The sequence below is a fragment of the Bos indicus genome, chromosome 4 (genome assembly GCF_029378745.1).
Source record: "Bos indicus isolate NIAB-ARS_2022 breed Sahiwal x Tharparkar chromosome 4, NIAB-ARS_B.indTharparkar_mat_pri_1.0, whole genome shotgun sequence".
Lineage (NCBI taxonomy): Eukaryota > Metazoa > Chordata > Mammalia > Artiodactyla > Bovidae > Bos > Bos indicus.
In genome coordinates this window covers 27,602,368-27,616,460 of record NC_091763.1, presented here as the reverse complement: position 1 = coordinate 27,616,460, position 14,093 = coordinate 27,602,368, and the positions used below count along the sequence as shown (strand labels likewise).

At 38.3% G+C, this 14,093-nt stretch overlaps 1 protein-coding gene across 16 annotated transcripts in view; it reads right to left on the bottom strand.

Annotated features, from left to right (window-relative positions):
- Positions 1-14,093, bottom strand: part of HDAC9 (histone deacetylase 9) — a 1,049,156-nt gene that overhangs the window by 390,288 nt on the left and 644,775 nt on the right. The gene's annotated exons all lie outside the window — the stretch shown is intronic.

Genomic DNA, 14,093 nt, shown 5'->3' with positions numbered 1-14,093 from the left:
GGGTTGTCATGCCCTCCTCTAGGGCATCTTCCATGCCACTGTATAGCAAGTGTCAGTTCAGTTCAATCGCTCACTTGTGTCTGACTCTTTGCGACCCCATGGACTGCAGCACGCCAGGCCTCCCTGTCCATCACCAACTCCTGGAGTTTACTCAAACTCATGTTCATCGAGTCGCTGATGCCATCCAACCATCTCATCCTCTGTCATCCCCTTCTCCTCCCGCCTTCAATCTTTCCCAGCATCAGGGTTTTTTCAAATGAGTCAGTTCGGTATAGCAAGTGTACCGAACACTAAGAAGGCTGCAGGCGGTCCATGGCCATTCTGAATTTGTAGCACACACATACAGGCTCACACTGGAGATTTTACAGACCAGACAGCATGATCATTTATCCAAATCTCTAATACCTTCAAGTATTACAACTTGATTCCTTAATTCTTATCAATCCCTGCCAGGGTAATAAATATAGCAAGTCCATAATTTCAATGTTTTATGTTCCATGTTGAAAACTATATATTCTATTAGCAAATGGTGTAAAATTCGTTAAATAATATTTAAAGACTGTGCTGCTAATCTTTACACCTTAACCCATTTAATTCAATGTGTAAGTTACATTGTTTGATATAAGTCTAGAAGCTAACATAAGCATAGCGCTTTTGAATAAAATATCTTTAAAAATTTTTTTATTTTTAAATTTAGCCACAGAAATCCCTCATGTCCCCACAAATATTTTCAGAAATGAATATCAAACTAAGCACAGAAGTATATAAGGAGTAACTCTGTTTTGGATAGACATTTGATTTTCTGAAATTGTCAGCAAATCATTCAGCACAAGTGTTTGAATTAAACTATGCAAAATGACCTTTGATCCTACTCATCACTTTCTTATTTTGCCTCAGATTTTAAGACAGATTTTCTTGGGGAATGGCAAAAGGACAAGCATTTTTTTTTTCTTTTAAATACATGTACAATACTTCTTTCGGAAAATAAAACCTTTCTCTTAAGCTCCAAGGAAACTAGATTTAAAAATAATGATAAAATTCTGTCTCAACTCACAAATAGATTAGGTTATGTACCAACTGTTCTCAGAAACAACATGCAGAGTTTGGAGGGCTTTCAAATCGAGAGGCCTACTTAGAGAAGAACTCTGACTCAAGACAAAATACTCCATGTCATTCTGTGCACTTTAGGGAAGAAATCAGAAGAATAAAAGTTAAATAACAAGAGAGAAAAACTTTCTAAGTACTGGTCCATTATTCACATTAATTAAAGGTCTAAACTGAAAAACATGCTTTCTTGCCAATACTGAAGACATATAAAATTAATCTAGGGTCCAAGTGCATTCTTAAGGAAAGTGTGTTCATTTTTATAACTTTAATTGACTGTCCAAAACAATGCCTGCAATTAAAATACCCTTTATTTGGCTTTTAAAACATCCTAATATTCCAATAACTGTTCACTTCCAGAAAGGAGACTAAAAAATTTCCTCCTCCCAGCTAGTTAAAGTTACCCATTTTTTTTACTCCTTCAACAAATCTTTATTGAGCACTTGCTATATATGCCAGGCCCTGGGAAGAGAGTGGTCAGTTAGGCAAGATCCTGTCTCAAGGAGGCTCTTTAGTTCTTCACTTTCTGCCATAAGGGTGGTGTCATCTGCATATCTGAGGGTATTGATATTTCTCCTGGCAATCTTGATTCCAGCTTGTGCTTCCTCCAGCCCAGCGATTCTCATGATGTACTCTGCATATAATTTAAATAAGCAGGGTGACAATATACAGTCTTGACATACTCCTTTTCCTATTTGGAACCAGTCTGTTGTTCCACGTCCAGTTCTAACTGTTGCTCCCTGACCTGCATACAAGTTTGAGTGAAGAAGAACTAAAGAGCCTCTTGATGAAAGCGAAATAGGAGAGTGAAAAAGTTGGCTTAAAGCTCAACATACAGAAAACTAGGATCATGACATCTGGTCCCATCACTTCAAGGCAGATAGATGGGGAAACAGTGGAAACAGTGGCTGACTTTATTTTTCTGGGCTCCAAAATTACTGCAGATGGCGATTGCAGCCATGACATTAGAAGACGCTTACTCCATGGAAGGAAAGTTATGACCAATCTAGACAGCATATTAAAAAGCAGAGACATTACTTTGCCAACAAAGGTCCGTCTAGTCAAGGCTATGGTTTTTCCAGTGGTCATGTATGGATGTGAGAGTTGGACTATAAAGAAAGCTGAGCGTGGAAGAATTGATGCTTTTGAAATGTGGTGTTGGAGAAGACTCTTGAGAGTCCCTTGGACTGCAAGGAAATCCAAACAGTCCATCCTAAAGGAGATCAGTCTTGGGTGTTCATTGGAAGGACTGATGTTGAGGCTGAAACACCAATATTTTGGCCACCTCATGCGAAGAGTTGACTCATTGGAAAAGACCCTGATGCTGGGAAAGATTGAAGGCAGGAGGAGAAGGGGACGACAGAGGGTGAGATGGTTGGATGGCATCATGGACTTGATGGACATGGGTTTGGGTGGACTCCAGGAGTTGGTGAGGGACAGGGAGGCCTGGTGTGCTGCAATTCATGGGGTCACAAAGAGTTAGACAGGACTGAGTGACTGAACTGAACTAAACTGTCTCAAGGAGAAATAAAAAATAAACAACTGAAGAGTGGAACTTAATGTGACAGTGAACAGTGGGGAAGGAGTAAGTGTGCCTAATCTGCATGAGCAAGGAAGGACCCTCTGAAGAGGTGAGGTTTGAGCTAAGTATTAAGAATACCTGGAGGTTGAACATTCCACCAGAACTGTGACTAGCAGTTCGTTTCATGAGATGGAAGGAGACTGACTGCCCACACACCAGACAGGAGGCCAATGTGGTGGGAGCTCAGTGGGTACAGGAAGGGAGTTGGGAGATACGGTCAATGAGGGGGCAAGAGCCTTGTGGGCCCCTGCAAAGATATCTGGATTTTATCCTACAAACTATAAGGAACAAAACTGGGGACTTTTAAGCAAGTGCTTGATGCAGCGTGATTTGCATTTGTAAAGGATTGCTCTGGAAGCTACCTAAGGTTGGATTTAGGTGGGCAAAAGTGGAAACACGAAGACTGACTTTTGAGAACATAAAATCCCCAGCCAGACTATTGAGGGCATTTCTTAACTACAACACAGATGAACTATTTTTCCTTCTGTTACATCACTGGGTAATTTTATGCCCTTTCATATTACATAAGAGGATTTTTCCCCTGATAACCTCCTTCCTGATCTTCAGTTGACAGTACACTTTGAAAGTTTTCTTTTTTCCTTTCTTTAAGGGTAATGAATAGTGGCACAGTGAGGAGAGGCATGCTAGGTTCCTTTGCTCGCCCTTTGATTACTGTTTTTGGACTGTGTCTCAGAGTAGACAAGGTCTCAGAGCCAGGGAGCTTATGATCACTTGACTTGTAAACAGCTCGCTTTCTCCCTATTCATCAGTCCCTTGCTCTGGTCAACTGGAAAACAGTACCAGTACTCTTTAAAAAGGACAACCAAGAAGAAACCCCAACAATAAATGTCATGTGAAAAATGTCATGGGCTCAGTGTAGCCAGACTTTTCAATTTTTCATCAATGCCAGAAATCTAGATTTGTATCTGAAATCTTTCTTTAAAGATTGAGTGCTTTTTAAGACACTAGGCAGCCCAAAGACATCAGTTCAACGGAATGGATCCAGTCCATAGACTATCAGCTTCTGACCTCGGCAAAGGTTCCCTTATGCCTCTTCTTGCTTGAACATTTTATGGTTTAGATCATTTAGGGCTGATGTCTACATGCTCTTAAAACACACCATCCTTTCTCTTTCTAACTTATTTCACTCCGTATATTAGGCTCTAGGTTTATCCACTTCATTCAGTTCAGTTCAGTCGCTCAGTCATGTCTGACTCTTTGCGACCCCATGAACCGCAGCACACCAGGCCTCCCTGTCCATCAACAACTTCTGGTGTTCACCCAAACTCATGTGCATCGAGTCGGTGATGCCATCCAGCCATCTCATCCTCTGTCATCCCCTTCTCCTCCTGCCCCCAATACCTCCCAGCATCAGAGTCTTTTCCAATGAGTCAACTCTTCACGTAAGGTTAGGACTACTCAAATATGTGTGTGTGTGTTTAATCTGAGCAATATTCCATTGTGTATATGTACCACAATTTCTGTATTCATTCATCAGTCAATGGGCATCTAGGTTGCTTCCATGTCCTAGCTGTTGTAAAAAGTGCTGCAGCAAACATTGAGGCACATGCATATCTTTCGACTATGGTTTTCTCAGAGTATATGCCCAGTAGTGGGATGGTTGGGTCATATGGTAGTTCTATTCCTAGTTTTTTAAAGAATCTCCATACTGTTTTCCATAGCGGCTGTATCAACTTGCATTCCCACCAACAGTGCAAGAGGATTCCCTTCTCTATATCCTTTCCAGCATTTATTGTTTGTAGATTTTTTTAATGACGGCCATTCTGACCTGCGTGAGGTGACACCTCATTGTAGTTTTGATTTGCATTTCTCTAATGAGTGATGTTTTGGAGAAGGCAATGGCACCCTACTCCAGCACTCCTGCCTGGAAAATCCCATGGATGGAGGAGCCTGGTTGGCTGCAGTCCATGGGGTCTCGAAGAGTCGGACACGACTGAGGGACTTCACTTTGACTTTTCCCTTTCATGCATTGGAGAAGGAAATGGCAACCCACTCCAGTGTTCTTGCCTGGAGAATCCCAGGGACGGGGGAGCCTGGTGGGCTGCTGTCTATGGGGTCACACAGAGTTGGACACGACTGAAGCGACTTAGCAGCAGCAGCAGCAGCAGCAATGAGTGATGTTTAGCACCTTTACGTGTATTTTTTGGCCGTTTGTATGTCTTTATAAATACTTTGGAAAAATGTCTGTTTAGGTCTTTGGCCCGTTTTTTGATTGGGTTGTTTGTTTTTCTGGTATTGAGCTGTATGAGCTGCTTGCATACTTTGGACATTTGCTGAGTGACATATGGAGCTCAACCCAGTGCTGTGTGAAAACCCAGAGAGAGGGGTGGGGTGAGGAGGGAGATGGGAGGGGTGTTCAAGAGGGAGGGGACATACGTATCCTTGTGGCTGATTCAAGTTGAGGTATGGCAGAAACCAGTAAAACATTATAAAGCAATTATCTTCCAATTTAAAAAAAGGTATAACAAAGGTATAGGTATAACAAAGGTTTAAGGTATAACAAAGAAAAAACAATATACCATCCTTCATACTTTTGATTTATTTTATGTTCCCTAAATGGTCAAAATTTTTACTTTGCCAGGGGTTGGAAGTAAGAGTATGAACTGACTACAAAGGAGAACACAGGGCTATTTTGGAAGTTGAGGGAATAGTTCTATATCTTGATTGTGGTGATTATATGATGATGTGCATTTGTCAAAAATCATTCAACTACACAGCAAAAGGAAAATAAATTACAGTGTGTTAATTATACCTCAATAAAAAATTCAATAACTCATTGTAAAGAATAGACTTTTGGACTCTGTGGGAGAAGGCAAGGGTGGGATGATTTGAGAGAATAACATTGAAACATGTATATTATCATATGTGAAATAGATCGCCAGTCCAGGTTCGATGCATGAGACAGGATGCTCAGGGCTGGTGCACTGGGATGACCTTGAGGGATCGGATGGGGAGGGAGGTGGGAGGGAGGTTCAGGATGGGGAACACATGTACACCCAGAGCTGATTCATGTCAATGTATGGCAAAAACCACCACTATATTTTAAAGTGATTAGCTTCTAATTAAAATAAATTTAAAAAATTCAATAACTAACATAATATTGTTCCAAAGAGAAAAACAAGGTCAGCTTCATGATGAATACAAAGATACAACAGATAGCTGGAACAAAATTTAGTGGTCTGGTTTACAACAAAGTAGCTTGATGTAATACTGAGGGAAGTGAGAAATGTGTGTCTTAGAAATATTCTACTACTTCCAGAGAGCTACTTTCATTAACAGAATGAGGAAAATAGAACTTGGTGCTATCAGTTCAGTTCAGTTCAGTCGCTCAGGCGTGTCCAACTCTTTGTGACCCCATGAATCGCAGCACTCCAGGCCTCCCTGTCCATCACCAACTCCCAAAGTTCACTCAAACTCACGTCCATCAAGTCGATGATGCCATCCAGCCATCTCATCCTCTGTCATCCCCTTCTCCTCCTGCTCCCAATCCTTCTCAGCATCAGAGTCTTTTCCAATGAGTCAACTCTTCGCATGAGGTGGCCAAAGTATTGGACTTTCAGCTTTAACATCATTCCTTCCAAAGAACACCCAGGGCTGATCTCCTTCAGAATGGACTGGTTGGATCTCCTTGCAGTCCAAGGGACTCTCAAGAGTCTTCTCCAACACCACAGTTCAAAAGCATCAATTCTTCGGCGCTCAGCTTTCTTCACAGTCCAACTCTCACATGCATACATCACCACTGGAAAAACCATAGCCTTGACTAGACATACCTTTGTCGGCAAAGTAACGTCTCTGCTTTTCAATATGCTATCTAGGTTGGTCATAATTTTTCTTCCAAGGAGCAAGTGTCTTTTAATTTCATGGCTGCAGTCACCAACTGCAGTGATTTTGGAGCCCAAAAAAATAAAGTCTGACACTGTTTCCACTGTTTCCCCATCTATTTCCCAAGAAGTGATGGGACCGGATACTGCGTTAAATGTAAGGATTTCTTATTATGTTTACAAAGCACTTTCAGAACATCTTCTCATGTAATTCTCACTAAAAACCTCTAAAATGTATAGATCAGAGCACTGGAGGACAAAGAGGGTACAGTTTGGCCATAATGGCAAAACAAACAAATAATTGTGCAGGGCATCAGAAACTTCTGTTGAAAAGGCTACTCAGCACTCTAGATTTTGCAATTCATAGGAACTATGTATTCTGTAAACCTATCTTTGATTAGAATTATCTACTTGCAAGTCTATGAGCCATTTGAGGGGAAAAACATACCTTTATTTTAATTTCTAGGATGCAACATAATGGTTGCTAATAAATCTTTTTAGAACATCAATTATTCCACGCCAGGAAATTATTTTTTAGAAGTGAGTTTTTATTGCTGGTTGATATAACTAAGCTGATAGCAAGAGAGTAGTGGTATATTTAGGATATGAGAGCATAGCCCTGGAGTCAATTCTGCCTGAAGGATGGGAATACTCCAGACCGTATGACATTTCAGGGTCACTGTAATCCCTTAGTTTTCATAAATATTTAAAGAAAGAGAAGAAAGATACAGAGGGGAAAAAAAAAACCCTAAAATCAAGAACTTACAAGCATCCAAAATCTGTAACAAAGCGACTGCTACACATTCGTGGTTTTTATGTCCACAAATCACTTAGTTATATTAAAAATTCCTTAGTAAGACTTAATTATTTCATTCTGTCAAATGAAACTATTTGTCAAGGTTGGGAAACAACCAAATTATTTAGTTTCCCTCTCCTTTTGAACTCCTGGAATCAACATCAGTCAAAGCACTCACATGGTCCAATTCCCCAGATAGTTTTCTTCCCCCTATTTTCTTACCTCATAGTCATGTCCAACTATTGTTTTTCTCCTTCAATAAAAGCATCTCTGACTAGATTAACAGCGCAGAGTGAAAAGGAAAGGTCGAGGTCCTTCCCTTGGTCTTCAAGTTATGAAAGCAGTACTGGGAACATTTATGAATGTTACACATTAATCCACTGAAATGGTCATTTAGTTTCTTTTCCAAACACAGGATTTCATCACATCTAATAATAAAGCAACAAGCCATTTTCTGTATATTTTAAACCATGGACTTGTAATTATATGAAAAGCTTCTATATGAATTCTCTGTGATGATGTAAGCTGGTATTGCAGCATAAATGGGTTTTTTTGAAGCTCAATACATACCTACAAGGATCTATTTACACTGGGCTAATCATGTCGAAATAGCATCTATTTGAGAGTAAAGTCAAAGTTTCTTTTATAAACCTCTATAGATAGATAAATAATCTAGGAGGCTTTTTATAGTTATAAAATTAAGGCTGCTTTTCAATGCCTGCTAAAGTTTTTGGACATACTATCCATCTAATGGGCAAAATGTAATCCTAAATTGGTGATTAAAGACTCTGCATAAAAACAAGCTGTCATGTGGATAGAGAGAAATTAAACCTGACAACAGTAATGCTGACTTTCCTAAATGAAAGCCCAGTTCAAGTTTCTACTCATCCATTTTTCAAAACTTAAAAAAAGGCATTTTCCAACCACTCATAGATGAGATGCCAACATTTGCATTTCAGTTGAACCTGATGAAGTCAGTTGATTTTTCAGCTTTAGGCTTGCTCAGAACTCCTGTCAGAAAATGTCTGCCCATCTAAAAAACATAGCAATGTTACAACACAGGAGGAAGGAATGAAGCATGCCTGGCTGTAGTATTTCTCTACTGTAACTGGTTCTCTACTGCATTCACACCCCACCACTGGAAACCCAAGAGAACATCTGGAAGGACCACCATCGGGTCCATATAAAGACACTTCCAAGGGAGTAATTGGATGGAGGGCAATGCGTAGAGAACTAGGAATCAAGGTCAGGAAATGGGATTTCTTCATCCTGGCAAATCCAAACCAATACCTAAAAAATAAGATGACCTTCCTTTTTTGTTGGTTTGTTTGCCATGTTTTTCATTGTAAGTTTCCTACTTTGGGCAAAAATAAAATTAGGAAAACCTTGTCTCCTTGGTGATAAAAAACAACACTGAAAATCACTGGCCCAAGTTTAGGTTAAGGACAGGATTTTTTGTCAGACAACCTATGCTGGCATCCCAGCTCTGTCCACTACTAATCTGGTCATCTTGATCAACTTAGTTACAAAAGAACTAAGAAGAAAATAAACTTTCTTCATAGTAAAAAAAAAAAGTGTATTATAGTTTGAGGAGATGATACACATAAGAATGCTGGCATGGTGTCCCAGCTCATGGAAGAGCCTATACAGAGAAGAGAGCTGGCACTACTTAAAGGAACCTATCCCTAAAGATCCTTTGGGAACTTTCTGGAGAGATGCAAGTTGTGTAAAAGATTGGGAGGAAAAGACACACTAGGAGAAACAGGTGTAGCAAAAAAGCAAAAATTGGTACATGGTCCTTATGTAATTATTCGCAAAATTTTCATCTTACAAGTAAGGCATGGATAGAATTCACGTTATTAAAATAAACTAATATGAAAAAAAATTAAAAATAAAAACAATAAAATAAAATGAACTAATATGATGTGTGACTTCAAAATATGTAAACTTTTGGGATTGTAAATGTCTACGTAATTGCTCAAAATTTAGACATGTTTTTAGGGACACTTTATAAGAAGAAACATATGCACACACACAAAACCATGCTATGTGTGTATGTGACTACAGGCACGAAAGAATATTCTCCTCTAGCCTGTTCTGGATGGATTACTGGGGACAAGAAATGAGTATGAATCATGAGGAGTTAAGGAGAAAATGTAACATCTATGCTAGAAAATTATGGTAAGAAAAGGAATACAATAGACACTACTCAAATAAAGGGTCAAATTCTCTTCCAAACCTGATGAACGCTCCCCATTAGCTCTGTACCAGCATTTGAGCTTAATTATATTCATGCCTTGCTTGTCAGACATAATATCTACCTGTTTTAATTAGGGCAATGCAGGACATCTGCTCAGCCTCCCCTTTACTGCTCTTGTCTTAGATATATTTTTATTATGATAAAATAGCACTCATGTCAAAATGCCTAAGTATCATAGTAACAAATATATAATAAATACTTATATCTAGAGTGAACCTTGACATGTATAAGATATCATCTCATGATTTGTGTGGGCTTTTTTTTTAAGTGTTGGCTGATATCCAGTCATAGGAATGCATAAGATATTTATCACAGAGCATTTTACAAAGAAAGAAAGAGAGAGGGAGTAAGGGAGGGAGAGAAAGAGAGAGCAAGGAAAAGACAGAGTGCAAGAGACAGAGAGACAGAGACAGAGAGAAGGGAGAGGAAAATATATAAACAGTACACAATAATCCTGAGAGAAACTAAACAAGTCTGAAACTTGTTTCCTCAAAGAAAACAATTTCCTTCCTCATGTCCTCTATCCTAATACTTAATATATTGTATTGCTATTTACTGGAATATTTCAGTCCCCTGCTGCCCATATGTTAAGTTCCATGAGGATGCTGAATGCTGTTTTCTGACTGCCTAAAATAGTGTCTGGTACTAATCAAGTAAGAATTCAGTAATGATTTGCTAAGTGGATACTTACATAGATTCGTGTTGTGCTTAGTTACTCAGTCATGTCAGGCTCTTTGCGACCCCATGGACTGTAGCCCACCAGGCTCCTCTGTCTGTGGGGATTCTCCAGGCAAGAATACTGGAGTGGGTTGCCATTCACTCCTAGAGGGCATTGTCCCAACCCAGGGATAGAACCCAGGTCTCCCACATTTCAGGAGGACTCTTTACCATCTGAGCCACTAGGGAAGTCCATGAATACTGGAGTGGGTAGCCTATTCCTTCTCTAGGGGATCTTCCCTAGGATCTTCCCCAGGATCTTCCCGACCCAGGAATCAAACCAGGGTCTCCTGCATTTCAGGCGGATTCTTTACCAGCTGAGCCACCAGGGAAGCCCCTTGCATAGATAATACCATTCAAATAAGTATTGAAATAAGAAATAATTTTCTTAAAATTTCTTCTCATACAGATTTGACAAGATGAATATGAAAAACAGAGGTATTAGAAAAGATATAAAATTTTAGTTAAAATAGAAACAATTAGGCAGCAATCAGTGCTATTAATACTATAACTAAGAAATAATTCAAAGAACAATGTTGTCATTTGGAAGGGGGACAGAGATCTATGTCAAATTTTCTCACAATAAAGATGCTTGAATATACTTTGGAAAATTTCTGTGTATCATTCAGAGAATGATGTGACTTGACATTTGCCCTACTATTAATCAGGCAGTGGTCACAGTTCTCCTTCAAAAATCATAAAAATGTCCAAGCAACTGTGGTATTTTGTTTTCATCAGTCATAGTTTTTACCAGAAAATCTGTGGCAATATTTAAACTTGAAAAGGGTTCAGAAGAAAACTACCAGTATTCTCCTATATTTTTGTTTGCTATTTTGTATTTACAAGGAAAATTTTATTTTAGAAAACCACTTTTTTCCAATAAAAAAAATTAAAAGATACTGGCAAAAGTAACAGTCTTCTTTGATCCTCATATTAAAAGCCTTTTCTTTAACATTTTTTTAAACATGAAGGTACTATATATTAGCGATAAAATTGTTCAGAAGCATTTCTGAATTTTTCAAATGTTTTTTAAAAAAAACAAACCCAAGATAACAAATGTTGTAAGCCATGATTTTCTTATGGTTAAGCTTCTTAAAATGCTTTCAGTGAAAACAAAATATACAAACTTATAAGCAAAGATAAAACAATCTGACATTTTCCACTCATTTTGTTTTTAGCTTGTCCAATTTTTTTCTGGTAGATAAAGCAATACAAATACTATACAAACCCATTCTAGGGATATTTCTGCTAAGCTAGTAAGCACTTAAAACATACTTACATGAGCTTTAGCATCTTATGACACACAAATTTCCCATGTAAATGTCATTTAAGTAGTAGGTAGCAGGTAGGCAAATTGTTTAGTATGCTTAATAACATTTACATTGTATGGTTATAACAAATATGACTGACTGCTTTCATAAATGCATTCAAATAACAGCAAGATATGAGAAAGTCTTTAAAATTTAGTAAGTTGATCACTGTACAAACTGCTCTGAAAAAGTATACCGTTGCTTCTAATTCTTCTAAAGATTATTAGCAATTCAAATCAGTAATTAAAATTTTCATACCAGGAAGGCTAATCATATTTAATATGATGTAAATTTAGAGATAAATCTGCTTATTTTTTCTTTCTTCTCACTCCATTTTTCCTCAAAGTTTCTAAATTCCTCAAAAAAGAACCATAAAGCAAATTGGAGGGAATAAAAGGAAAAGACATATAAAATATGTCATCTATACACTTATATCTGCATATGTGCCTATATTTCCTGTTGTAATAAATATCACAAGAGAGTAAGGACTATGTGTTTATGATGCCAACTATTTGGCTGTTTGATGAGTCACTAAAGATTTGTCCATGATAACAGAAGGGAGAAAAGATATTAACTAAAGTTTCTGTGGTTATTTCTCATTAATGGTTATTCTACATGATATCCATCCATATATTATTACGCAGAAACCTGTTTTCTTTTGGCATCTAAGTTTGCCTTCTCCTGACATGAAATAAATGTTTTCATTACTTCATGGAAAAGGTGAACAGTAGCTATTCACTCATTAGTGGTTCTATTATTGTGAATACCATAGAATGGGATGGAGTTCAATATTTATTTAAGAAAATTCTTCTCTATTCCCTTAGACAATTGAGGACAGGTGAAATATTTTCAAAACCTGGAGAAGACCCAGTGTGCATATGCCATCTTGATTCTTGATTAAACATATGGAATACATACAAGGAGAAAAACCAAGGAGAGACCTGCTTGAGTAATCTAAACACCCAAGTTGAGAGAGGTTAATATATAAAGATCAGCTTTGTACTTTGAAGTTTTCTGGGCTTCATTTTGCCTAATTAAGACAAGATTTAATAATCAAACCACTGTACAAGCATGTAGTATAGGTTTGTTTCTAATTTTGGAAGGAATTCTTAACAGAGTCCAAAGAATCAGCTCCACATGGAAGAAGGTCTCTGATAAGATTTGCTTTTCTCATTTCTGAAATGCAAATGCCTGCTTTCCATCTTAGTTTCTTTCATGTGACTGAGCTTAGCATCTGCCTCTCAGAATCTCGAGTGTGATACTAAAATACAATAATTCTGTCCAATATTAACATACCACTTGAGTTTGAAGCAGTGGGAACTCTAGATCATAAAAAAATGCATTCCAAAATATTCTTAAAGGTATTCATAGAAATCATCTGTAGATGGTGATTTCAAAGGGATCAATTTACCTCATATACCTGTAAGAGAATACACCTCCATATAGTTCTAGGAAATAGAACCGAGTAGCAGAAAGTGTATTCACAATCAGATGCTACTTTTCTTCCCACAGATAGAGAAGCCTGGCAGGCTACAGTCTGTGAGGTTGCAAAAGAATCGGACATGACTTAGCAATTAAATAACAACTACTACTTTTCTAAATGAATCTAATTCCAGATCAAAATATTGTGAGGTGAACAGTAAGAATTCCCAGCCTTTCCTTTCATACTGGATAATGTTCCAAGAATACCTGGTAATTTTAAGCTGTGCTAATATACCACAAAAGAAACAAATCAACATAACTCTACCATAATACAGTAAATGTACAGAATGACATTGAGGACAAGGAGTAACATGCCATTATACAAGGAGAAAAATCAGTTCCCCTCTGACAAGACTTGTTTTAAGATAATTTGATAAATTTAGAGAAATACTGAAGCAGTAAGATAGGCATTAACCTGATGATATACTAATAGAAAGAGTCTGAAATATAGTGAAATACAATCTGCAGTGCAGCAAATGATGATTGGAGAGGCAGCTGGCACTCCCAGCCACCCCCACCCCAATATACACACATACATGTCATTTGTGAACACTGCAAAGGGTTGGGCTGGGGGAATTTGTTTTCAGTATCGTGCTCTTCAGTCTATGCTACCTTCATGTATCTGCCTTGTTAAGATGGAGGCCAAAGATGAGAAAACATCTCTAATCCCACCTGCAATAAGGTGAGCACATGATAAAGATCCCCTTCTCTTACGATCAGAAAGATGATTAGACCTTTGCCCATGAGGTTTTGTTTCATTTATGCTCAGTCGCTTCAGTTGTGTCCGACTTTGTGCAACCCCAGGGACTGTAGCCCACCAGGCTCCTCTGTCCATGGGATTCTCCAGGCAAGAATACTGGAGTGGGTTGTCATCTTATCCTCCAGGGGATCTTCCTGACCCAGGAATCAAACTCCCATCTCTTATGTCTCCTGCAATGGCAAGTGGGTTCTTTACCACTAGTACCACCTGGGAAGCCCTGTTTTGCTTATATCAGAATAT